Source organism: Cherax quadricarinatus, chromosome 3 (assembly GCF_038502225.1).
Source record: "Cherax quadricarinatus isolate ZL_2023a chromosome 3, ASM3850222v1, whole genome shotgun sequence".
NCBI lineage: Eukaryota > Metazoa > Arthropoda > Malacostraca > Decapoda > Parastacidae > Cherax > Cherax quadricarinatus.
The window spans coordinates 68,102,860-68,127,157 of NC_091294.1; the positions used below are offsets into that span (position 1 = coordinate 68,102,860).

Sequence of the window (24,298 nt, forward strand, 5' to 3'; positions counted from 1 at the left end):
GTTCTAGCATTTTACACCAGTCCACAAGTAATTGTACCTGGCAGTCACTTCCAATCTGATGGGATTCATGCAAATGTTTAATTTGCATGAATCCCATAATTGATCCCATTGATTAATTATGCTCTGCAGGGCTAATCTATCTACTCCGTTGTCCACCTCACTTCCAACAGAAGTCCTACTCATGCTATCTACTTTATTTTCCCTCTCGATTATAGGATAGTCAATACCAGCATTATGAGCTGTTTCCTCCATCACTTGAGACAAACATCGGTTCATGGTCTTCATATTATTACTACTCTCCTCACAAGTACACAAAAACCTTCCTGAGAGAGTCAAACAGAATTAATGAGCCCAGTGCTGCCACCAGTGAAATGAAGTGGATACCCAACTCCCAGCCTGGGGTTAGGTCATCATATAAAGCCATAGTGACTACACTTCCACAGGCTGAAGTTGGGGTGAAAGGGGGTAAACAAAAAGAAAATTAGAGAAGAATTGGGGCAATTACCTCAATAATACGAGCTGCCATCACCTGCTCATATTAACAGCAGAGTCAAAAGAAAAAGTTCAAGTACAAGAAAGATGCAAGAATGTGGTCTAGACCAAAAAGCCCAACAGCAGTCATTTAGGGTAGCACAGGAGTTAGGTAGAGCTGTAGACATCCCATCAGTTTTTTAACTCTTTCAGAAGAAAATTAATATAGAAAGTGACTGCACCTCCATGGATCCCATATGTATGGCTCAAGGATGAACGACAATACTCATTCTGCAAATCAAACAAAGCAAGCACAATAAAAAGGATCAAAATTTGGCACAGAAAATATACGAGATAACCTATGCTTAAATTAATCCTTGGAATATACCCATAAAAGGATCAATCACATATGAATATATTCAACCTTGCTAAGTCATATAATGAACACATGCATTATACTCTAATTCATTACTAAAACAATAATTTGGTGCTGGCAAATCATCGGACATGGGGTCAAACACTGGCACTTATATTGGTCATCTAACTAGAACACTACACAAAATAACAACTAGAAACATTGGAAAGAGATTATTAACACTCCAGCATTAGCTAGCATAGATAAATCTTCCAGTAGGTCGTCACGGAAGGTTACCATACACCATTTTAGGTGTCACGTGGCTTGACTGGCAAAGTACTCGCCTCAATATATGTATGTGGTTCAAAATCTGACACAGCTGGAAATGTTGGGTATGTTTCCTTATATACCTGTCCCTCTTTACCTAGCAATAGGTAGGTACCTGGGTGTTACCTGACTGATGTGGGTAGCATCCTGGGGGACAATATTAGAAGACCACAATGGAAATAAGACAGTCCCAGATGATGCCACTGACTTTACTGGGTTCTCCAGGTTAAAAATCCAAACAAAGCTTATCTCATGGTCTTTCATTGGACTTTTTATCACTGCCAAACATTCTGGGTGTACTTCCCTGCTGGCACCCATGTCACTGAAGATGGTCATTCATGTGGTAGAGCACTCAGTGAGTAAATGCAACTTCACACCCTCATACTCAGCTCATCTGTCAATAATCTTGCCGCCTCTAAACCTATAAAGAAGGTCTGGTTTAATTACACCATACATACAATAACTCAACACAAGTAATACTATAACGAAAAAAAAATCCAGTGCTGTATAATCCTGGTGGGTTTAGTGCTTAGTTTTGATTACCTGCAGTTTACCTGGAGAGAGTTCCGGGAGTCAACGCCCCCGCGGCCCGGTCTGTGACCAGGACTCCTGGTGGATCAGAGCCTGATCAACCAGGCTGTTACTGCTGGCTGCACGCAAACCAACGTACGAGCCACAGCCCGGCTGGTCAGGAACCGACTTTAGGTGCTTGTCCAGTGCCAGCTTGAAGACTGCCAGGGGTCTGTTGGTAATCCCCCTTATGTATGCTGGGAGGCAGTTGAACAGTCTCGGGCCCCTGACACTTATTGTATGGTCTCTTAATATGCTAGTGACACCCCTGCTTTTCATTGGGGGGATGTTGCATCGTCTACCAAGTCTTTTGCTTTCGTATGAGTGATTTTCGTGTGCAAGTTCGGTACTAGTCCCTCTAGGATTTTCCAGGTGTATATAATCATGTATCTCTCCCGCCTGCGTTCCAGGGAATACAGGTTTAGGAACTTCAAGCGCTCCCAGTAATTGAGGTGTTTTATCTCCGCTATGCGTGCCGTGAAGGTTCTCTGTACATTTTCTAGGTCAGCAATTTCACCTGCCTTGAAAGGTGCTGTTAGTGTGCAGCAATATTCCAGCCTAGATAGAACAAGTGACCTGAAGAGTGTCATCATGGGCTTGGCCTCCCTAGTTTTGAAGGTTCTCATTATCCATCCTGTCATTTTTTCTAGCAGATGCAATTGATACAATGTTATGGTCCTTGAAGGTGAGATCCTCCGACATGATCACTCCCAGGTCTTTGACGTTGGTGTTTCGCTCTATTTTGTGGCCAGAATTTGTTTTGTACTCTGATGAAGATTTAATTTCCTCGTGTTTACCATATCTGAGTAATTGAAATTTCTCATCGTTGAACTTCATATTGTTTTCTGCAGCCCACTGAAAGATTTGGTTGATGTCCGCCTGGAGCCTTGCAGTGTCTGCAATGGAAGACACTGTCATGCAGATTCGGGTGTCATCTGCAAAGGAAGACACGGTGCTGTGGCTGACATCCTTGTCTATGTCTGATATGAGGATGAGGAACAAGATGGGAGCGAGTACTGTGCCTTGTGGAACAGAGCTTTTCACCGTAGCTGCCTCGGACTTTACTCTGTTGAGGAAATTATAGATCCATCGACCGACTTTTCCTGTTATTCCTTTAGCACGCATTTTGTGCGCTATTACGCCATGGTCACACTTGCCGAAGGCTTTTGCAAAGTCTGTATATATTACATCTGCATTCTTTTTGTCTTCTAGTGCATTTAGGACCTTGTCGTAGTGATCCAATAGTTGAGACAGACAGGAGCGACCTGTTCTAAACCCATGTTGCCCTGGGTTGTGTAACTGATGGGTTTCTAGATGGGTGGTGATCTTGCTTCTTAGGACCCTTTCAAAGATTTTTATGATATGGGATGTTAGTGCTATCGGTCTGTAGTTCTTTGCTGTTGCTTTACTGTCCCCTTTGTGGAGTGGGGCTATGTCTGTTGTTTTTAGTAACTGTGGGACGACCCCCATGTCCATGCTCCCTCTCCATAGGATGGTAAAGGCTTGTGATAGGGGCTTCTTGCAGTTCTTGATGAACATGGAGTTCCATGAGTCTGGCCCTGGGGCAGAGTGCATGGGCATGTCATTTATCGCCTGTTCGAAGTCATTTGGCGTCAGGATAACATCGGATAGGCTTGTGTTAACCAAATTCTGTGGCTCTCCCATAAAAAATTCATTTTGATCTTCGACTCTCAGTCTGTTTAGCGGCTTGCTAAAAACTGAGTCATATTGGGACTTGAGAAGCTCACACATTTCCTTGCTGTCATCTGTGTAGGACCCATCTTGTTTAAGTAGGGGCCCAATACTGGACGTTGTTCTCGACTTCGATTTGGCATAGGAGAAGAAATACTTTGGGTTTCTTTCGATTTCATTTATGGTTTTTAGTTCTTCCCACGATTCCTGACTCCTATAAGATTCCTTTAGCTTAAGTTCGATGCTTGCTATTTCTCTGACCAGTGTCTCCCTACGCATTTCAGATATATTGACCTCTTTTAGCCGCTCTGTTATTCTTTTCCGTCGCCTGTAAAGGGAGCGCCTGTCTCTTTCTATTTTACATCTACTCCTCCTTTTTCTTAGAGGAATAAGCCTTGTGCATACATCGAGTGCCACCAAGTTAATCTGTTCTAGGCATAAGTTGGGGTCTGTGTTGCTTAGTATATCTTCCCAGCTTATATCGGTTAGGACTTGGTTTACTTGGTCCCACTTTATGCTTTTGTTATTGAAGTTGAATTTGGTGAATGCACCCTCGTGACTAATCTCATTATGTCGGTCTGGGGCTCTGCGCATACATGTCTGAACCTCAATTATGTTGTGATCTGAGTGTATTGTTTTTGATATGGTGACATTTCTTGTCAGATCATCATTGTTAGTGAAGATGAGGTGTAGTGTATTCTCCAGTCTAGTAGGCTCTATTATTTGCTGGTTTAAATTGAATTTTGTGCAGAGATTTAAAAGCTCGTGTGAGTGTGAGTTTCCATCAGAGCTGCCTCCTGGTGTTATTACTGCAACAATATTATTTGCTATATTCCTCCATTTTAGGTGCCTTAAGTTGAAATCCCACAGGAGCAAGATGTTGGGTGCAGGAGCTGGAAGATTTTCCAGACAATGGTCAGTTTTTAACAGCTGTTCCTGGAATTGCTGGGATGTTGCATCCGGAGGCTTGTAGACTACAAAATAAAATCTTATCAAGGAAACAAAATTCAGCAAAAGACTGGTAACAATTATCAGATACAGTGGAACCCCGAGTTTCAGCCGCTTTGAGTTTCGACTGCTTTTTTCAGCCAAATTGTCCCAAGTTTCAGCCATTGCCTCATGTTTCGGCCGGCGTACCAGATCTATCCGCCTGCCTGCGTACCTCCCTTCGCAGGCGTTGTGAGCCAGTCTAGCTTTGTTTATCGTTGAGTGAACATTACCCTGTGTGCTCATCTGAACATTTCACAATAAATTCATTGTGTTTAGTGCTTGTTTATTGATTGTGACTGAAATAAGCCAGCACGGGCCCAAAGAAACGTCATAGTGGCAGTGAGGCAGTGGATAAGACAGCGGTAGAGGCAGAGGTTGAGACAGTGGCTGAGGCAGTAATAAATCCTCCCTCCCTCCTCAAGTGTCTTCAATAAAGGTACATAAATGTGATTTTAAATGTTTATTTATATAGTGTATTACTCAATTAATACTATATGTATGTTTTGAGTACTATATGTATGTTAAACTATAGTTATTCTTTAAAAAAAGTATTTTTTTTGTGAATATTTTTGTGGGTCTGGAATGGATTAATTGTATTTACATTATTTCTTATGGGGAATATTGTTACGCCTCTTGGCCATTTTGAGTTTAGGCCTAGCTCCTGGAATGGATTATGGCCGAAACTCGGGGTTCTACTGTACTATAAAAAATAAACAACAGACATAAGTAATGTGAAAAAATCAGAGAAATAAATTAAAAAAAAAAATATAGGCTAGCATGGATAGGACAAGATATAAAAAGGAACACATATCTATACCTGCAGTATACCTGGCGATGGTTTTGGGGGGCCAATGCCCTGGCAGCCAGGTCTGTGACCAGGCCTCGTAGTGGATCAGAGCCTGATTAACCAGGCTGCTACTGCTGGCCACACAAATTGATGTGCGAACTATAGCCCGGATAGTCAGGTACCGACTTCAGGTGTCCAGCACCTTCTTGAAGAAAGACAAGTTCTATTACTAAATACAGAAAAGCTAGTACAAAGCTAAGCTAGGTCATCAGACACAAATTAGGATAATTAAAGAAAAATGCAACAAAATACAGCAAAGAAAGTTAAACGGGCTGAGGTAAATAGTGTTTACCTGAAAGATATATTAGATACGGTATATAGTAGAAACAGAGAGACAGGTTAATAAGTTTATTTAAATACAAGTACACACAAGTATAAGTATCATACAAATATATAAATTCCCTAAGGTAACCCCAAAAATTCAGAGTGAAAATTTCCACTGGGGTCATCAGTTACCTGGAGTTTACCTGGAGAGAGTTTCGGGGGTCAACGCCCCCGCGGCCCGGTCTGTGACCAGGCCTCCTGGTGGATCAAAGCCTGATCAACCAGGCTGTTGCTGCTGGCTGTACGCAAACCAACGTACGAGCCACAGCCCGGCTGGTCAGGAACCGACTTTAGGTGCTTGTCCAGTGCCAGCTTGAAGACTGCCAGGGGTCTGTTGGTAATCCCCCTTATGTATGCTGGAAGGCAGTTGACCAGTTAGGTTACAGATTAAATAAGTTTATTCAGGTACAGCACAAAAATAGTTACATAAATTATCATACAGCAGCATATGTGTAGATTATCCAGAATAATCCAAGAAAAAGTCAGTGACTCATTTCCATTGGAGTCCTTGTAATAACTTACTATTTAAACACTGAAAGTTAAAATAGCTAAATAGCTCGAAGTGTGTGAAGATCAGTTACAACAGAAAGATATACCAGGAATAAAGTAAACAGAGTTATTTACATTAATATTCAATAAACGATCAGATCACAGTAAAAGGTACAAGAATGTTAACTATACAAGAAACAATTTTACTACACGTACTCACACGTTACACTAGAAAGCTATTAAAGCACCAAACGAAAATAACTTTAAAGATATTATTATAATAATGGGGAGCGCTAAACCCGTAGGATTATACAGCACACATGGGGCGAATGAAAGTTATTCAAGCTCAATTCAGGGAACTGGAGCACAGATCCAATTCCCTAGATCAAGAGCCCCTCACCAGCGTCAAGGAACCTCCCTTGAGGGGAAGTTTAAAGACAACCTAGCCTAGACATACTCCATATAGTTACCACGTTAGTTTAAGTTTAATATGTTTATTATGCACCCCATACCCATCCTGTGGGCGGTAGTCAAAAGATTACAGAGGTACATAATGGGTCCAGGGACTGGGCCTCAAAGTTTTGATAGCTGAGCAAGCTACAGAGGCAATGAACTCACAATTTACAAAGGTAATGAACTCACAATTTACAAAGGTAATGAACTCCAGGTAGGTCTAGTCACAATCATTACAAGTTACAAAGGTATTTACAGATTACAGAGGTACACAATGGGTCCAGGGACCGGGCTCCAAAGTTTTGATGGCTGAACTAGGTACAAGGTAATGAACTCACAAGTTACAAAGGTAATGAACTCACAAGTTACAAAGGTAATGAATACTGTAAGAATGGTTACTTACGTTTATACATGGCTGCAATCATGAACAAATTTTAGAGTAATGAGCAATTCACACTTCCACACCCGGTCACAACTGTAGTGAGTTATTGGTGCAAATGTTGATTGCTGAGTCTCTCTCTCTCTCACACACACACACACACACACACACACACATACAAATTCATACACACACACACATAAACACACACACACACACACACACACAAACTCATACACACACGCACACACACTCATACTCACACACACTCATACACACACTCACACTCATACACACACACACTCATACTCACACACACACACACACACACACACACACACACACACACACACACAATTTACCACGTAAATGTCTCCTTACATTCTTAATTATTTCTTATCCTGCATTTAGCACCATTTATTGTGAACATATAATGGCTAACTATATTATAATAGTAAACATCACAAGGCATCTATACTAAACATATTTCACAGACTAACATTAATGTGCCAAGTTTGGGCTGCTTTCCTCAAGCAGTTATTTACACTTCTGGTTATTATGGAAACTTCAATAAATGGATCACCCTGACACCAACACATTACCAAGAGTTGTATACTCACTTGTTAACAGTAGGAATGTAATCTGACTGTAAAATGTTGCCCAAAATATCAGAAAGCACGAGTGTGAGCCTGTGTTTGTTGTTGTCTGATCTCCCTCCAAAATTTGAAGTCTAGAGATCACTCTTTATAACAACATTCTTCTAAAACTCTTAACAATGGCTTATACCAATTTATTATCTTTTACTAACGCTAATATTATTTATTGCAATAAACTATAATTTTGGTATGTTAAACTGACACAGAATGGTGAAAATCCAATTTATTTTTTTTTTGTTTATATTTTATTTAAAACAGTACAGAACAGTAAATAAATAAAATAATAAAAGACCTATCTGGCAACAGATATAATAACTTTCCATTGCCTAAAAATTCACAACACACACAACCCCGTGTGGGTTTCCATCCCCCCTCCCCTTTATCCCCATCCTAATTTAAATCAAACAGGTTTACCACAGCAACCTGCATTAATCTTGCAGACATGTTGACATATATACATTAATATTACAGTTGTCATTCTAGTCCACAAAGGGTATTACACGACCACACGACTGCTTGAACAATGTACTAACAACAGTCATAGTTTAGGTATATATCAGAACAATCAACACATTACCACAACATGAATACATTTAGCACACATAAGTCATTCACTGCAGATAATGCCACCTATTCCTAAAATTCTCCCCACGACAAACGTGTGGGAAGTCTCACCCCCCCCCTTGTCTTTCTCACCCAAACCTACTCTCAACCAAACATACAAATTATACAGTAAAGAAAATGAATACAGCATCTTATCACATTGATACAGTACATGTATATACACAGCCAATTTCGCAGTATCCTCAAGACCCCACCCCATAATATTACACAACTTAACATAATTTTAATTTGTATTTTTATATTACTAGTTTATACCTAGTTGTACTTTAGTTCATTCCAGCACAACACATAGACAACATCAACTTCATTATGTGTAGTAGTGACTATACCCTACATGACCAAAATACTCTAGCTATATACTTGTCCAAACTTCCTACCACTACAGATATCAGTAGTAGAACTCAACACACAACTCAGGATATAAATAACCATAATTTAAACCTAGAAGATGATTGATCACGTTGACTCTGATCTAAACCTCCATAATCTGACACCCAATCAAAACCTATTGGAAAGTAACTGCCTTTATTACACAGCGTCACAAGCCAGCACTATCCTAAACAATGCTAAAAGTCTATCAGTACTTAACTACAACATCAGGTCCTTAAGCAAACACTATGATGACCTCCTAGCACTCCTTGAATCACTAAAGACACCCTTCTCCTGCATTATTCTTACTGAGACCTGGCTTAAGCAGGACACAATAGATATCTACCCTCTACCATGATTGTAGCCAAAGTATAAACGTAAGTAACCATTCTACAGAATTCATTACCTTTGTAACTTGTGAGCTCATTACCTTTGTACCTAGTTCAGCTATCAAAACTTTGGGGGCCCAGTCCCTGGACCCATTACGTACCTCTGTAATCTGTAAATACCTTTGTAACTTGTCATGATTGTGACCAGACTTACCTGGAGTTCATTACCTTTGTAAATTGTGAGTTCATTACCTTTGTAAATTGTGAGTTCATTACCTTTGTAAATTGTGAGTTCATTACCTCTGTAACTTGCTCAGCTATCAAAACTTTGGAGTCCAGTCCCTGGACCAATTATGTACCTCTGTAATCTTTTGACTACCGCCCACAGGATGGGTATGGGGTGCATAATAAACATATTAAACTAACTAACCTCTACCAGGATACACAGCAATTCACAACTGCAGAACAAACCAAGTTGGGGGTGGTATTGCAATCTATTACTCTAACCAATTATCTTGTCTTAGCACCACTTGCTTTAGTGATGAATATGGGGAATACATTTTTGCTAATTTTACTGTAAAAAACCTTAAGACGCCTATAACAATCGGTGCCATTTACCGGATACCTCACACAAACATCCCAAATTTCAGTGAGAAATTAAAGTCACTAATAACAAACAGACAAATGAATAAGCACCACCTTCTCTTAGCTGGAGACTTCAACATCAACCTTGGCTTACTAGATGATCAGCCTGTAACTGATTTCATCAACAATATGAACAACACACTTCTCATACCAACAATAACTAAACCAACCAGGCTCACTGAGACAAGTGCAACCATAATAGACCACATATGGACCAATATATTAGCCCCCCTTAAATCAGGGATAATCACAGATAGCACTGCAGACCACTACCCTTCCTTCCTCCTGACAAACATTAGTAAACCACCACTTGAATACAACAAAGTCTCATTTAGACTCCATGACGAGGCCTCAGTAAGGAAGTTCACAGCTGACCTAGAGACTGTTGATTGGCCTACAGAATTCTGCAAGGCCAATGGTATTGATGACTGGACAGACATTTTTCTTAACAAATTACTTAGACTATACAACAAACATTGTCCTATAAAAACAAAACAGATCACAAACAAACGGCTTGGTTGCCCATGGCTAACCAGCACCATTTTGAAATCCATTGACAAGAAACACCAATATGAAAAGCAATATAGACAGGGCTTAATACACAAAGATACTCTTAAACACTATTCATCAGCTCTCACCAAAGTGATAAAAAAAAGCCAAACAACTATACTACTCCAGTAGATTCACAGACACTAGAGGAGATATAAAAAAGACCTGGAAAACACTCTCTCAGATTCTAGGGACCCACAAACTGAGAAAAACCAAGAATATTGTCCTAACTAAACCTAATGAAACACCACTACATCCCACTGACACAGCTAACAAGATAAACGACTTCTCAAACATAGGATCTAATATCGCCAGTAAAATCCCACATACCAATGCCCATGCCGGGGACTACCTAGATGGAAATTTCCCTAATTCCTTCTATCTTGCACCAACTGAGCCCACGGAAGTCATTGAGATCATAAAGTCACTTAAAAATAACTCGGGGAATCTGTCTCATGTCCCACCATTACTGTACAAGCGAGCGGCCCATGTCCTTTCGCATGCTATTTCATTACTTTTTAACAAGTCACTAGAGACTAGCACCTTCCCAAAACTACTCAAGATGGCAAGGGTTACACCAATACATAAAGGTGGTGACCCTACAGACTTAAACAACTATAGGCCAATATCTAACTTACCATTGCTATCCAAAATCTTTGAGAAACTCGTGCACAGGAGACTGTATTCATTTATAACGGCTCAAAACATACTCAACCCCTGCCAGTTTGGATTCAGGAAAAATAAAAGCACAAACGATGCAATCATAAAAATGCTAGATCTGCTTTACACAGCATTGGAAAATAAGGAATATCCACTATGAATTTTTATTGACCTAAGAAAAGCTTTTGACACAGTAGACCACGACATCCTACTCCACAAACTTGATCACTACGGTATAAGAGGCCATGCGCTTGCTTATTTCAAATCTTACATTACTAATAGGTATCAGTACGTCACCATTAAAGACACAGCATCAGCAACACGGCCACTTGATACTGGAGTTCCGCAGGGAAGTGTCCTTGGTCCCCTGCTCTTCCTCATATACATCAATGACCTTCCAAACGTATCCCAACACCTGAAACCCATTCTCTTTGCTGATGACACGACTTATGTCATCTCTCACCCTAATCTTGCCACCCTCAACACCATTGTGAATGAGGAGCTGATTAAAATATCGACTTGGATGACAGCCAATAAACTTATGCTTAACACTGACAAAACCTACTATATTATGTTTGGTAGCAGAGCAGGAGATGCACAAATTAACATTAAGATTGACAACACTCTAATTACCAGAAATAATGGGGGAAAATTCCTAGGCTTATACCTTGACAACAACCTGAATTTCAGCACCCATATCCAGCATATAGCCAAAAAAGTATCCAAAATGGTTGGGATCCTCTCCAAGATACGATACTACGTGCCGCAAAATGCCCTTCTCACACTATACCACTCAATTATTTATCCATACCTCACCTATGCTATTTGTGCTTGGGGATCAACTGCAGCAACACACCTAAAGCCAATAATAACCCAACAAAAAGCTGCAGTAAGAATAATCACTAAATCCCATCCCTGGCAACACACCCCCCCACTCTTCATAGATCTAAACTTGCTCCCAGTTCAGTACATCCACACTTACTACTGTGCAATCTACATCTACAGGACCTTAAACTCCAATATCAACCTTGACCTAAAACACTTTCTTGATATTTGTGACAGAACCCACAGGCATAACACCAGACACAAACATCTCTACGACATTCCCCGTGTCCGACTAAACCTTTACAAAAATTCAATGTATGTCAAAGGCTCTAAAATCTGGAATACCCTACCTGAGAACTCTAGAACTGCAGACACATTCATCACCTTCAAAACTACCATTAGAAAACATCTTATCTCCCTGATCCTCATCCTCATATCCGACATAGACAAGGATGTCAGCCACAGCACCGTGTCTTCCTTTGCAGATGACACCCGAATCTGCATGACAGTGTCTTCCATTGCAGACACTGCAAGGCTCCAGGCGGACATCAACCAAATCTTTCAGTGGGCTGCAGAAAACAATATGAAGTTCAACGATGAGAAATTTCAATTACTCAGATATGGTAAACATGAGGAAATTAAATCTTCATCAGAGTACAAAACAAATTCTGGCCACAAAATAGAGCGAAACACCAACGTCAAAGACCTGGGAGTGATTATGTCGGAGGATCTCACCTTCAAGGACCATAACATTGTATCAATCGCATCTGCTAGAAAAATGACAGGATGGATAATGAGAACCTTCAAAACTAGGGAGGCCAAGCCCATGATGACACTCTTCAGGTCACTTGTTCTATCTAGGCTGGAATATTGCTGCACTCTAACAGCACCTTTCAAGGCAGGTGAAATTGCCGACCTAGAAAATGTACAGAGAACTTTCACGGCGCGCATAACGGAGATAAAACACCTCAATTACTGGGAGCGCTTGAGGTTTCTAAACCTGTATTCCCTGGAACGCAGGAGGGAGAGATACATGATTATATACACCTGGAAAATCCTAGAGGGACTAGTACCGAACTTGCACACGAAAATCACTCACTACGAAAGCAAAAGACTTGGCAGACGATGCACCATCCCCCCAATGAAAAGCAGGGGTGTCACTAGCACGTTAAGAGACCATACAATAAGTGTCAGGGGACCGAGACTGTTCAACTGCCTCCCAGCACACATAAGGGGGATTACCAACAGACCCCTGGCAGTCTTCAAGCTGGCACTGGACAAGCACCTAAAGGCAGTTCCTGATCAGCCGGGCTGTGGCTCGTACGTTGGTTTGCGTGCAGCCAGCAGCAACAGCCTGGTTGATCAGGCGCTGATCCACCAGGAGGCCTGGTCACAGACCGGGCCGCGGGGGCGTTGACCCCCGAAACTCTCTCCAGGTAAACTCCAGATACACCCTGTCAACTAACTACACAAATACCACCTGGTGGTTCACACTTACACTCACTCACTCATTTGACCATAAACAGAAATATTAATCTCAGTCTTAAAATAATGAATCCTGTGATACTCCAATACTGAAACTATGTCCTGTGCCAAAACAAAAGCATTCACATTGCTAAACTCACAAACTAGTATTTAGTCACTTAGCCATAATACCAACTTACCTCATAATTTGTAATATTTTACAATTAAGAATAAAACTAAGTATGCCCGAAATGCCTAGCCATGCTAAGCGTTCTAGTGGTACACTCTGTAATCACAATTTTACTACATGTAAACCAAACAATAACCAAATTTCTGTAAACTCAGCATTGTAATCCTTATAGAGAATAAACTTAATAGTCCAAAATTCATACACACACCAGCGGCATACGTCACCTTCAACCACACCAGCTTACCTTCGGCGCACAGAACAGATTAACTCGGTGGCACTCAATGTATGCTCAAGGTTTATTCCTTTAAGAAAAAGGAGGAGTAAATGTAAAATAGAAAGAGACAGGCGCTCCCTTTACAGGCGGCGGAAAATAATAACAGAGCGGTTAAAAGAGGCCAATATATCTGAAATGCGTAGGGAGTCACTGGTCAGAGAAATAGCAAACATCGAACTTAAGCTAAAGGAATCTTATAGGAGTCAGGAATCGCGGGAAGAATAAAAGCCATAAATGAAATCGAAAGAAACCCAAAGTATTTCTTTTCTAATACCAAATCAAAGTCGAGAACAACATCCAGTATTGGGCCCCTACTTAAACAAGATGGGTCCTACACAGATGACAGCAAGGAAATGAGTAAACTACTCAAGTCCCAATATGACTCAGTTTTTAGCAAGCCGCTAACCAGACTGAGAGTCGAAGATCAAAATGAATTTTTTATGAGAGAGCCACAGAATTTAGTTAACACAAGCCTATCTGATATTATCCTGACACCAAATGACTTCGAACACGCGATAAATGACATGCCCATGCACTCTGCCCCAGGCCAGACTCATGGAACTCCGTGTTCATCAAGAACTGCAAGAAGCCCCTATCACGAGCTTTTACCATCATATGGAGATAGAGCATGGACACGGGGGTCGTCCCACAGTTACTAAAAAACAATAGGCATAGCCCCACTCCACAAAGGGGGCAGTAAAGCAATAGCAAAGAACTACAGACCGATAGCACTAACATCCCATATCATAAAAATCTTTGAAAGGGTCCTAAGAAGCAAGATCGCCACCCATCAACTACAGATGTAACCCATGGCAACATGGGTTTAAAGTAGGTCGTTCCTGTCTGTCTCAGCTACTGGATCACTACGACAAGGTCCTAGATGCACTAGAAGACAAAAAGAATGCAGATTTAATATATACAGACTTTGCAAAAGCCTTTGACAAGTGTGACCATAGTGTAATAGCGCACAAAATGCGTGCTAAAGGAATAACAGGAAAAGTCGGTCGATGGATCTATAATTTCCTCACTAACAGAACACAGAGAGTAGTAGTCAACAGAGTAAAGTCCGAGGCAGCTACGGTGAAAAGCTCTGTTCCACAAGGCACAGTACTCGCTCCCATCTTGTTCCTCATCCTCATATCCGACATAGACAAGGATGTCAGCCACAGCACCGTGTCTTCCTTTGCAGATGACACCCGAATCTGCATGACAGTGTCTTCCATTGCAGACACTGCAAAGCTCCAGGCGGACATCAACCAAATCTTTCAGTGGGCTGCAGAAAACAATATGAGGTTCAACGATGAGAAATTTCAATTACTCAGATATGGTAAACATGAGGAAATTAAATCTTCATCAGAGTACAAAACAAATTCTGGCCACAAAATAGAGCGAAACACCAACGTCAAAGACCTGGGAGTGATCATGTCGGAGGATCTCACCTTCAAGGACCATAACATTGTATCAATCGCATCTGCTAGAAAAATGACAGGATGGATAATGAGAACCTTCAAAACTAGGGAGGCCAAGCCCATGATGACACTCTTCAGGTCACTTGTTCTATCTAGGCTGGAATATTGCTGCACACTAACAGCACCTTTCAAGGCAGGTGAAATTGCCGACCTAGAAAATGTACAGAGAACTTTCACGGCGCGCATAACAGAGATAAACCACCTCAATTATTGGGAGCGCTTGAGGTTCCTAAACCTGTATTCCCTGGAACGCAGGAGGGAGAGATACATGATTATATACACCTGGAAAATCCTAGAGGGACTAGTACCGAACTTACACACGAAAATCACTCACTACGAAAGCAAAAGACTTGGCAGACGATGCACCATCCCCCCAATGAAAAGCAGGGGTGTGACTAGCACGTTAAGAGACCATACAATAAGTGTCAGGGGCCCGAGACTGTTCAACTGCCTCCCAGCACTCATAAGGGGGATTACCAACAGACCCCTGGCAGTCTTCAAGCTGGCACTGGACAAACACCTAAAGTCAGTTCCTGATCAGCCGGGCTGTGGCTCGTACGTTGGTTTGCGTGCAGCCAGCAGCAACAGCCTGGTTGATCAGGCTCTGATCCACCAGGAGGCCTGGTCACAGACCGGGCCGCGGGGGCGTTGACCCCCGGAACTCTCTCCAGGTAAACTCCAGGTAAACTCCAGGTGACATCACACATCCTTGTCTAAGGCCTAATTTTACTGGGAAATAATTTCCCTCTTTCCTACATACTCTAACTTGAGCCTCACTATCCTTGTAAAAACTCTTCACTGCTTTCAGTAACCTACTTCCTACACTATACACCTGCAACATCTGCCACATTGCCCCCCTATCCACCCTGTCATACGCCTTTTCCAAATCCATAAATGCCACAAAGACCTCTTTAGCCTTATCTAAATACTGTTCACTTATATGTTTCACTGTAAACACCTGGTCCACACACCCACTACCTTTCCTAAAGCCTCCTTGTTCATCTGCTATCCTATTCTCCGTCTTACTCTTAATTCTTTCAATAATAACTCTACCATACACTTTGCCAGGTATACTCAACAGACTTATCCCCCTATAATTTTTGCACTCTCTTTTATCCCCTTTGCCTTTATACAAAGGAACTATGCATGCTCTCTGCCAATCCCTAGGTACCTTACCCTATTCTATACATTTATTAAATAATTGCACCAACCACTCCAAAACTATATCCCCACCTGCTTTTAACATTTCTATCTTTATCCCATCAATCCCGGCTGCCTTACCCCCTTTCATTTTACCTACTCCCTCACGAACTTCCCCCACACTCACAACTGGCTCTTCCTCACTCCTACAAGATGTTGTTCCTCCTTGCCCTATATTACCAACAGACCCCTGGCAGTCTTCAGGCTGGGACTGGACAAGCACCTAAAGTCAGTTCCTGATCAGCCGGGCTGTGGCTCGTACGTTGGTTTGCGTGCAGCCAGCAGCAACAGCCTGGTTGATCAGGCTCTGATCCACCAGGAGGCCTGGTCACAGACCGGGCCGCGGGGCCGTTGACCCCCGGAACTCTCTCCAGGTAAACTCCAGGTAAACATGAAATCACAGCTTCCCTATCTTCATCAACATTTAACAATTCCTCAAAATATTCCCTCCATCTTTTCAATACCTTTAACTCTCCATTTAATAACTCTTCTCTCCTATTTTTAACTGACAAATCCATTTGTTCTCTAGGCTTTCTTAACTTGTTAATCTCACTCCAAAACTTTTTCTTATTTTCAACAAAATTTGTTGATAACATCTCACCCACTCTCTCATTTGCTCTCTTTTTACATTGCTTCACCACTCTCTTAACCTCTCTCTTTTTCTCCATATACTCTTCCCTCCTTGCATCACTTCTACTTTGTAAAAACTTCTCATATGCTAACTTTTTCTCTCTTACTACTCTCTTCACATCCTCATTCCACCAATCGCTCCTCTTCCCTCCCGCACCCACTTTCCTGTAACCACAAACTTCTGCTGAACACTCTAACACTACATTTTTAAACCTACCCCATACCTCTTCGACCCCATTGCCCATGCTCTCATTAGCCCATCTATCCTCCAATAGCTGTTTATATCTTACCCTAACTGCCTCCTCTTTTAGTTTATAAACCTTCACCTCTCTCTTCCCTGATGCTTCTATTCTCCTTGTATCCCATCTACCTTTTACTCTCAGTGTAGCTACAACTAGAAAGTGATCTGATATATCTGTGGCCCCTCTATAAACATGTACATCCTGAAGTCTACTTAACAGTCTTTTATCTACCAATACATAATCCAACAAACTACTGTCATTTCGCCCTACATCATATCTTGTATACTTATTTATCCTCTTTTTCTTAAAATATGTATTACCTATAACTAAACCCCTTTCTATACAAAGTTCAATCAAAGGGCTCCCATTATCATTTACACCTGGCACCCCAAACTTACCTACCACACCCTCTCTAAAAGTTTCTCCTACTTTAGCATTCAGGTCCCCTACCACAATTACTCTCTCACTTGGTTCAAAGGCTCCTATACATTCACTTAACATTTCCCAAAATCTCTCTCCTCTGCATTCCTCTCTTCTCCAGGTGCATACACGCTTATTATGACCCACTTCTCGCATCCAACCTTTACTTTAATCCACATAATTCTTGAATTTACACATTCATATTCTCGTTTCTCCTTCCATAACTGATCATTCAACATTACTGCTACCCCTTCCTTTGCTCTAACTCTCTCAGATACTCCAGATTTAATCCCATTTATTTCCCCCACCGAAACTCCCCTACCCCCTTCAGCTTTGTTTCGCTTAGGGCCAGGACATCCAACTTCTTTTCATTCATAACATCAGCAATCATCTCTTTCTTGTCATCCGCACTACATCCACGCACATTTAAGCATCCCAGTTTTATAAAGTTTTACTTCTTCTCTTTTTTAGTGAATGTCTACAGGAGAAGGGGTTACTAGCCCATTGCTCCCGGCATTTTAGTCGCCTCATACGACACGCATGGCTTACGGAGGAAAGATTCTTTTCCACTTCCCCATGGACAATAGAAGAAATAAAGAGGAACAAGAGCTATTTAGAAAAATGAGAAAAACCTAGATGTATGTATATATATATGCATGTGCGTGTCTGTGAAGTGTGACCGAAGTGTAAGTTGGAGTAGCAAGATATCCCTGTTATCTAGCGTGTTTATGAGACAGAAAAAGAAACCAGCAATCCTACCATCATATATACACACACATGTATATATATATATATATATATATATATATATATATATATATATATATATATATATATATATATATATATATATATATATATATATATATATATATATATAAATTAATAATGCTGTCAAGGTTAGATAAGTTTGTCCTGCCTATCTATATATCATATATATATATCCGTTGATGGCTTGTTTTCTGTGCTGTTTATTATTCCATGTACTGAAATGTTTTAAATAAAATAAATATATATATAAAAAACTCAAAGCTTTATCCCCTCAGGGAAAGTTCCTTGATGTTGGTGAGGGGCTCTTGATTTAAGGAATTGGGTCTATGCTCCTATTCCCCGAATTAAGCCTGAATGCCTTCCACATCCTTACCCCAGGCGCTGTATAACCCCACGGGTTTAGTACTCACCCTTGATTATAGTATAGTTTTAGTTTTATGAAAGCCGGTTGGCTTTTGTAAAAATAAAGAACAGAACTATTTAGAATACTCATGTTGGCACTCAAAAGCTATATAAAATATTTGGTTTATTTAACTTTAAGACTTACAGAGTTTTATGTAAATTTGTAAACAAATAAAAATAAAATAACAGTTTTTTTACTAAGTCCTTTTTATATTTTATTTCAAGTAAAATCAGTATAATAAAACTAATGTAATAGGTATTTATAAAGGAAATGTATTTAAAAGAAGATCCAAATGGAGAACTATTATATTTATTAATGTTACTTCAATATCTAAATTCAAATTCAAATTCAAAGTTTATTCTCTATAAGGATTACAATGCTCAGTTTACATAAATTTGGTTATTGTGTGGTTTACATGTAGTAAAATTGTGATTACAGAGTGTACCACTAGAACACTTAGCATGGCTAGGCATTTCGGGCATACTTAGTTTTATTCTTAATTGTAAAATATTACAAATTATGAGGTAAGTTGGTATTATGGCTAAGTGACTAAATACTAGTTTGTGAGTTTAGCAATGTGAATGCTTTTGTTTTGGCACAGTACATAGTTTCAGTATTTTTTTTTTATTTTATTTAAAACGTCATATAACAACATATTAAATATATAAAAATCCTCCTTCATTAAACAGGTATACAAAACATAATACATGAGCATAATACACCTTATAAAGTATGCTGCAGCACATATCCGATATTTACACCTAAGCCAACTAGTATTTCCCATCGACACCATGCCTAACCCTTCTAGGGTAGGGTAGGTGCCTGAGTCCGAGCCTTTAGCTCATAAGACTGTCATTCCCATCAGCCCCCTTGGGGCGGGGATGGCAGACCAGAGAGGCCTAGCTTGTGGCTAGGCCTGGGGACAGTTGGTCCCAAAGATGAGGAGATACTTGTGCCTCCTCCCATGGGAGACTTAGGTCTCAGACAATCCCTAGAGAGGGAGCCAAGGCCGGGCCACCACTTGGACAAGGCCCGGGCCGGGAGAATACCGGCTAATCTTTAACTAACTAGTATTTCCCTAAACCATACATGATGAAATATCATATAAAAGCATACAACAATACGTATAACATTATAACAAAAATTAAAGCCTTAAACATTTTTTTTTTTTTTTTTTTTTTTTTATAATTTAAAAAATATATAATACATTAAATAATCATAGGATTACCTATCATTACATTCATAGTAAGTATAATTACAATTGTCAATATATACACTAGAACGGTTATTATTATTATTATTAAAGATTAGCCGGTATTCTCCCGGCCCGGGCCTTTTCCAAGTGGTGGCCCGGCCTTGGCTCCCTCTCTAGGGATTGTCTGAGACCTAAGTCTCCCATGGGAGGAGGCACAAGTACCTCCTCATCTTTGGGACCAACTGTCCCCAGGCCTAGCCACAAGCTAGGCGCCTCTGGTCTGCCATCCCCGCCCCAAGGGGGCTAATGGGAATGACAGTCTTATGAGCTAAAGGCTCGGGCTCAGGCACCTACCCTACCCTAGAAGGGTTAGGCATGGTGTCGATCACTAGAACGGTTAGTTAGTTAGTTAGTTAAAGATTAGCCGGTATTCTCCCGGCCCGGGCCTTTTCCAAGTGGTGGCCCGGCCTTGGCTCCCTCTTTATGGAGTGTCTGAGACCTAAGTCTCCCATGGGAGGAGGCACAAGTACCTCCTCATCTTTGGGACCAACTGTCCCCAGGCCTAGCCACAAGCTAGGCGCCTCTGGTCTGCCATCCCCGCCCCAAGGGGGCAAATGGGAATGACAGTCTTATGAGCTAAAGGCTCGGACTCAGGCACCTACCCTACCCTAGAAGGGTTAGGCATGGTGTCGATCACTAGAACGGTTATAAATATTCGTCCATCCCCTATTCATTATGTACCTATCCTAAGGTAACACAAGAATATACAAATTCTTCGTTACCTTAATTAAAACCCTCTTATATACATTATAAACAAAGAGAAACTATTCATCAATAATATGCCTTAGTGTTTGATTTTATGTCAATAAAACCTTTGTAAAGACATAATACATAAACAAGTGCATATATAACAAAATATCCAAAAACGAACGATATGTAGTGAAACTGGTAGTCAATTTACTTGACAACTGCAAAGATACAAAAATATTCAGTACATTACACAAAGGGTTCCACTTAATAGCATGAGATAATTCTGAATTGCCAAACAAGTAACATTATGCAACATACACACACCACATTCTTATCACATATACACACACACACATGAGAGATTATGTACACATAATACAAAATTGTTACCCTCATATCTGGTCATATTCCAAAACATATATCCCAGGAGACCCCAAGCAGAACGTTACCAGGTATCATTCACATGGCTGATACAAGGAAAATATAAAATGAAAAACTATATATATAAGTTGCTCAAGGTGCTTTTACATAACACCTGTCATGCAGTTCATGAGTTTGCTTCACAAGAGACCCACTCTCTTAATCACGTCAATTTAAGAACAAAAATTAGTTTCCAAGCAATAGTATATATATTTGTTTGAATAAAACATCATCCAAACTAACGATCATACCTATCATTTATACATTAAACCACACCCATACCAATCGTATGCCACCTTCACTCACACATATTCAAGAAGCCAGCCTCGTGTACCCTTTAAGGTATTAACTCCCATAAATCCCTGACCTTGAATCTGCAATATCCCTTTGAAAATAAGAAAAACCATCTATTTCCCGTAATGTCTTTATTTCTCTGTTGTGTACCATAAAATATCGCTACCAGTGCTCTGATTCTCTCCCTCACAGATAAATGCCTATATACCCATGACGTATATACAAAATCCGTCACTAAATATCCGATTGCATTCTGTACCGGTGTTTCGACCCCCCCCCCCACATCTAAACTTAAAGCTCTTAAGACACTAAACCCACCCCCACCCACCATTCTTAACACCTTACCAAACCACAACCTTACGTGTTCCAATCTCTTACAGAAATAAACTGCATGAAAGACCGTATCAGGATCTCCACACACACAACACAGCCCCCCCTCCTGCACGCGCCTATTCGCTAAAACTTCCCCGGACGGCAGTATATTATGTAAAAATTTAAACATTATCTCCCTGACCTTGGCTCGTAACCTTAATGCTTTTAAACGACCCCATATGTCCTTCCATGCATACATTGGATATATTCCCTCCACCTTAGCCACTACCTCCCTGCCCTCTACCAGTGCCAATTTGCCGATCTTGATCTTGCGTGGATCTTTTACATAAATTAACATCCTCAACATGTCCTCACATCTCTTTACATCCGTTCCGGTCAACCAACGTACCAAGTCCCGTCTTATCCAGGTCAAACCCGTGCCGGCCATTCTACCCTCTCTCAAGTAGCTATGCTTGACATACATGCCTAACATCCTATTATGCAGATTCATTAGCCCCAGGCCACCCCGGCCAACCGGGAGCGACACCACATCCCTCGTTAACCAATCACAACCTGAACCCCAAATATATCTATATACACGCTTTAACATACGCTTTTCATCATATGGATGTAATGGATAAATACATGCCACATGCCACAACTTACTGAACAAAATCACATTCACCACAATTGCGCGCTGATGTATAGACAAGCCTCCTTCCCTCAAACCTGTTAAACGACCTAAAACCCTCTCTACAGCCTCACTTGAATTCACCTTCCTCGCATCCTGTATGTTATCCCTATGCACAATCCCACACACCTTAATTTGATTTACTAAAGGCCAGCCTTCCCTCTGGCCTAATACCACACCCGCACAATCCCCCACCTCCATAAGCATTGATTTTTCCTTATTAACCGTCATTCCGGTTGCTTTCCCGAAACATTCCACCAATTCGCTCACTTTTCCTAAAACCTTGGCTCCACGAAGTAAAACCATAGTGTCGTCCACGTAACCTATAATTCCTGATTGTACCCCCACCCAACCTTGCTTGTCATCCTGTCGTACAATCCCCCTCACGGCTCTAAAAAACGGGTCCTGAATCAACGCAAAAAGAATTTGTGATATAGGACACTCCTGCCGTAATCCCCTATGCATCCTAACAACTTTTCCCAACCTACCTTTTACCTGCACCCTAAACGTAGCCTGCTCGTACAAAACCTGTGCCCAACTAACAATTTCCTTTCCGAAACCTTGCCGCTGCATAAACTTCCATAAAGCATCTCTCTCCACGCAATCGTATGCAGCGTGCCAATCTAAAGCAGTAAAGGTCGAGAACCAAAACCTAGTCATTGTGGTAGTCTACAAGCCTCCGGATGCAACATCCCAGCAATTCCAGGAACAGCTGTTAAAAATTGACCACTGTCTGGAAAATCTTCCAGCTCCTGCACCCAACATCTTGCTCCTGGGGGATTTCAACTTAAGGCACCTAAAATGGAGGAATATAACAAATAATATTGTTGCAGTAATAACACCAGGAGGCAGCTCTGATGAAAACTCACACTCACACGAGCTTTTAAATCTCTGCACAAAATTCAATTTAAACCAGCAAATAATAGAGCCTACTAGACTGGAGAATACACTAGACCTCATCTTCACTAACAATGATGATCTGATAAGAAATGTCACCATATCAAAAACAATATACTCAGATCACAACATAATTGAGGTTCAGACATGTATGCGTGGAGCCCCAGACCGACAAAATGAGACTAGTCACGAGGGAGCATTCACCAAATTCAACTTCAATAACAGAAACATAAAGTGGGACCAAGTAAACCAAGTCCTAACCGATATAAGCTGGGAAGATATACTAAGCAACACAGACCCAAACTTATGCCTAGAACAGATTAACTCGGTGGCACTCGATGTATGCACAAGGCTTATTCCTCTAAGAAAAAGGAGGAGTATATGTAAAATAGAAAGAGACAGGCGCTCCCTTTACAGGCGACGGAAAAGAATAACAGAGCGGCTAAAAGAGGTCAATATATCTGAAATGCGCAGGGAGACACTGGTCAGAGAAATAGCAAGCATCGAACTTAAGCTAAAAGAATCCTTTAGGAGTCAGGAATCGCGGGAAGAACTAAAAGCTATAAATGAAATCGAAAGAAACCCAAAGTATTTCTTCTCCTATGCCAAATCAAAATCGAGAACAACGTCCAGTATTGGGCCCCTACTTAAACAAGATGGGTCCTACACAGATGACAGCAAGGAAATGAGTGAGCTACTCAAGTTCCAATATGACTCAGTTTTTAGTAAGCCGCTAACCAGACTGAGAGTCGAAGATCAAAATGAATTTTTTATGAGAGAGCCACAAAATTTGATTAACACAAGCCTATCCGATGTTATCCTGACGCCAAATGACTTCGAACAGGCGATAAATGACATGCCCATGCACTCTGCCCCAGGGCCAGACTCATGGAACTCTGTGTTCATCAAGAACTGCAAGAAGCCCCTATCACGAGCCTTTTCCATCCTATGGAGAGGGAGCATGGACACGGGGGTCGTCCCTCAGCTACTAAAAACAACAGACATAGCCCCACTCCACAAAGGGGGCAGTAAAGCAACAGCAAAGAACTACAGACCAATAGCACTAACATCCCATATCATAAAAATCTTTGAAAGTGTCCTAAGAAGCAAGATCACCACCCA

At 41.0% G+C, this 24,298-nt stretch overlaps 1 long non-coding RNA gene across 1 annotated transcript in view; it reads right to left on the reverse strand.

Annotated features, from left to right (window-relative positions):
- LOC138853735 (uncharacterized) overlaps window positions 1-7,607 on the reverse strand; it is a 34,548-nt gene extending 26,941 nt beyond the window's left edge. The window contains exons 1-2 of the long non-coding RNA XR_011392893.1: window positions 7,518-7,607; window positions 5,223-5,397 (exon numbers count right to left, since the gene is read on the reverse strand). This is a non-coding gene — a long non-coding RNA (uncharacterized lncRNA). The remainder of the gene's footprint in view (window positions 1-5,222; window positions 5,398-7,517) is intronic.
- Window positions 7,608-24,298: the final 16,691 nt, after the last annotated feature.